Source organism: Myripristis murdjan, chromosome 13 (assembly GCF_902150065.1).
Source record: "Myripristis murdjan chromosome 13, fMyrMur1.1, whole genome shotgun sequence".
Lineage (NCBI taxonomy): Eukaryota > Metazoa > Chordata > Actinopteri > Holocentriformes > Holocentridae > Myripristis > Myripristis murdjan.
In genome coordinates this window covers 29,376,981-29,381,662 of record NC_043992.1, presented here as the reverse complement: position 1 = coordinate 29,381,662, position 4,682 = coordinate 29,376,981, and positions in this window count along the sequence as shown.

The following is a 4,682-nucleotide window of genomic DNA, read 5'->3' as shown; positions in this document are numbered from 1 at the left end:
ATTCCCCTAATTTATTTTCATAAACATAAAAAACAAACAAACAAACAAACAAAAACATTAGGCTACATCAGTCTACAAGATCAATTTTTGGTTGGACAGTGCAGTCATGAGAAACAAAAAAAAAATAAAAAAAAACAAACAAACAAAAAAAATACAAGAAGAATTGTAAAATGTATTAATTTTATTTTTATAAAAGAAGAAGAAAGGGAAAATGGGCAGGCCATTTTCCAAGAGAGCTGATTGGTCAGTAGGTGGGGCTTTTCTACCTGCTGAGCTCTTATCCTGAACTTAACCTGCTCCGGAGCAGGTTAGGTGTTCAGCATACGTTACCACGGCAACGTAGCCCGATAAAAAGTAAGCCACCTTTATGGTACAGAAAAGCCAGGTTTAAGCCTGAAGTTAGCTCGCTAAGCCGAAATCCAGCTTTATGGTACAGGCCTCTGGTCACTGGAGCGGGAGGCCGATTTCCCCTCTGTACCACATGAGACAAACAAATAAACACATCCATCTGACGTAGTGTGATGCAATCTATCTATCTATCTATCTATCTTTTACCAATGTTGCACCAAAGCACAAAATAATTAAACAAATAAACAAACAAACAAAGGTTTAGCATTTTTGATTTTTTTCCGCCCCAAATCTAGATTTCTACCTGTGTTACGTTAGAAGTGTGCTTATTTAATCCAATAAATAAATAAATAAATAAATAAAAATCATGGTATATATTCTCTTTCTCAGTTCTAGTGAAGTCCATCCATAGAAACTGAATGGGGCCTACAGACATTTTCCTTCTAAAATTAGTGGGGCCCTCAGAATTCAAACCCACTCAGTTCCATCAATATCAGTAACAGAAAATACATGACATGCTTGTTCCTCTTAGCCGAAGGTGAAAAGGCCCTCACTTGCCCAGGCATGTGGGTTATAAAGCCTATTTTGCAACATTTCTTCCCTGTTTTTCCCTTTTACAGCTGGGTTTTCTGGGGAGTTTTCGCTTGTCCGCTGTGAGGATTAAGTCAGGGGGTGTTGTCGTGCTTGTTGAAAACTTGTGGGCATGGAAAGCCCTTTCAGACTGTAAACAAAGATACTGGGTTTTAAATAAACTTGAGCTTGAACTTGAACTCATTTTTCTTCTTGTCCACAGAAAATGAAACCTTGAGCTTTGCACCAAGTACACATAACAAAGCTATTCTTGGAAATGACAGCCTGTACAGAGGAATATATCACTATTTTCATTCATGAATTTCAGGTCTACTTGTATGTGTGTGGAAGATTTAGTTTATAGGCGGTGGGAAACATCAACAGCAGAGGGCAGCACAGTCCTGGGTCTTACTCCTGACTTTATCCCCTGGCAGTACCTGCGTTTTTTTTTCTCCTGAGCAAATGGCACATTCTTAATGATGGAGCACTTACAAAACCACACTTAGTGAAGCCATAATCCTTCACTTAATTATTCGATGCTTCATGCCGTCTGCTGCCTTGAGTGCCTGATGTGCTTACTAACTGCGTGGGATGCTGATGACTCACCTACTACCAGCCTGCAGAGCTCAGTATCAAGTGTTTGATTCCAGCATCCTTTGCTAAAGTTTTAAGGAGACTGATGAGCATCTAATTTTGGAAATACAGCCCTTTTATCAAGTGGAATTCAAATCATTGTCATAATTGAAAGCTTTTCATTAGTGTAATATATTTTGAATGTGTTTGAGTATGTTTACCAAGACTGGTGGCGTTATATAAGAATCCAGATCAGACCTATAGTAATGTGTTCAAGCTGATTTTTGTGTATCATTACTGATTAATAAGTGAATACTCAAGCTGTTCAACCAGTATAAGAGTAATATTAATGCTATGGACTCACTGCAAAGTCTAATGAGTGTAATATCCCAATATATCACATTGACAGATGTAGGCTGAACATTATCTGTTACTGTGTGCACTGCCACGTGTGTTTACATGGGGCCCGCACAGCAGTCTGCACGCCATTATAACTCATTGTGGAATACAGATTGCTGAACCAAACAAGACTATAATTTGCCAGTGGCACACATAACTGAGCAGAAATGGAAAACTAAGACCACCCATTGCTGAACAAAAATAAATATTTCAGTGTCAAATTGGAAACACTCTCAGCCTCACAGCCGTGTGTGTGTTTTTTTTTTAACTTGTTCTCTGAGCTTTCTCCTTTTCCTTTGCTATCAAGCCATGGCGGGTCGCTCTGTCGCTGCCAGTCTCCTCTTTGTCAAATTTGAAGACAACCAGCTGCTTCCTTTATACCTTTCCCCTTCCCAAAAAAACGGAGCAGAGAAAGATGGAGGAGAAAAAAGAGGTGGAAGAGAGACAGGGAGAGAGAGAGGTACACAGTTTGAGCGAAAGTTCAGGTTCACTTTAAAGTATGGCAAAGGGCCAAGTGCAGCGCAGTGGGAAGACAAATTAAGCAGGGACCTTCCCAGCAGGTCGTCCTTGGACAGATTGGATGTGATTCTGTTCCACCTCTCAACATCCTCCCGACACGAGGAGGACAGGACAGGACTCACAAGCTGTCAAAGAGCAGCTCCCAATACATATTTCTACTGCCTGACTTTCAAGTGAGAGTGTGTAAAGTGATGCCAGTGCACTAAGTTCCTAACGCAATTTATTTGCACTCAGCAGAGAATACATCAGCGCATCAGCCTGCATGGTGTAGTTTTTCATCATGTGAGTTGTCACCATCGAGACAAGCCATTCGTTTTGCGTAGTCCTCCTGAGAGTCTTTGTCTGGATGAGGGTGGAAGGCCTTCTGTATTTATTAGCAACAGTAGCTACGAACACTGAAATCTGCAGTCTGCCGACGAGTGAGAAGAGCAGATGAAAGGGAGAGCAGAGGAAACGGTGAAATGAGCCAAACATACTATAAAATTCGGCGATTGAAGGCAACGGGAGAGAGCCAGAACTCATAATAAGATTTCTTTTATGTCTGCAAAATTACGATAGCTTTAGCAGCAACAAAATTTATGCTGTATCACCCCCTGCTGCCATTCCATACAATCAGCCAACAAACAGCGCTGCGAGTTTACAGGTAGGTCAGCTGTGTGTTGATGCCTCTGAAAGGGAGAGAGAGAGAGAGAGAGAGAGGGAGAGAAAGAGACAAGTAATATACAAGTACAGGTAAATAGGTGAGCATTTTATAGGAAGCAGCGGATAAACAGTATTTCTCTCTGTCCTTTGTAATATTATGCTGATAAACTGAGATTTACAATTATCAAAACAAAGACTTGTTCATGTAAAGTTACCCAAATCATTATAATTATCAGCACTGTGAAAATTTGACTAACATCGTTTGCTAAACTCTCCCTCTGGTTGTCAACAGAATCAAACATTTAGAGCTCCTGTCTACTTGCTGGTGTAATGATATCTCATAGAACTACGTTTTAATGAATGCTCTGATTGGCATTCAGGTAGTGAGGTACGACACAATACAGCAGCCAGCCACTTGCCAAAATCTTCACTTCTCTGTGGTTTCTGGGTAGTGAAGTTCCAGTGTTGGATATTTGTTCCCCAAAGACAGAGGCGCTGGTCTGCAGTGGGAGGATAGCATCTAAACATCAAAACCAATGAAGAGGCGTTCCTCGTGTTAGAAATCCATGTAAAACTTTCCCTGACCGAGTTGAAATCATCGCACTGGACCTTTAGGCTGACTCTCAAAGACCTCTGTCTCTGTCCCTGACCGGTGATAAATCCAGAGACGTGGCTTCTAGGAGGATTTTGCTGTTACTTTGACTCCTACTTTTTCCCTTTCCTCTGCTTTATGGAGATGTCAGCCCAGGACAAGGGAAGACTGTACCACATCCCAGGAAAGGAATCAGTCTTCCAAATAAACCAGATCCAAGAGTCAATCTCTGTCATGTTTCTCACACACACACACACACACATATATAGATGCATACTTGCACGTATGCATGGAAAGTACAGTACTGAGTTTTGATTTAGAGCCAATTTTAAAAAGGTAATGACCTCACTGAAAATAACCAAACCTCAAGAACTTTTTCATTTGCAAATGTCCACGTTTCTCAATGGATAATAGCCCATTCATCAGCCACTTTTCCCTCATTCATAAATTCCCAGACGGCAGTAATAATAGCCTCGTAGGGTGCCTTGACAGCAGAACAGGTATTGGATATGTCTGGCACTCTTGTAATTTGAAGTTAATGAAGAGACAATTACTGTGAGGTTTCCACAGTTGGAGACTGAGTCAGGAGCCATTCTCAGAGTGGATCCACTTTAATTATGAAACCTTATGGCCACCCAGAGCGCAGCCTGTGCATCTCAAGGTCTTAAAAGTCTGTCACCTTGTACGGTGTCCCAGTGCCTCTGTCACAGGATGGGGTTTTCTTAGTACCCATTTAAAAAGCATTAACAACTTTGAGCCGCTAACCCTCAAAGTTACACTGTCTCTTTACACACACACACACACACACACACACACACACACACACACACACATGCACACACATTTTTCATTAATGTGTGAGCAGACCCAGGTGATTCCCAGACTTTGCTATGGAGGCCAACTCTCTCCTTTAACAGAGCTCCAGGTTCCCCAATGCTTCACTGAAATGTTAGACGAAGCTGGCCTGTCAAACTTGTGACATCAGGGAAAATGATATGTGGAGGAGGTCACATCCATGGAAACTGTCTCTTTCTGGTTT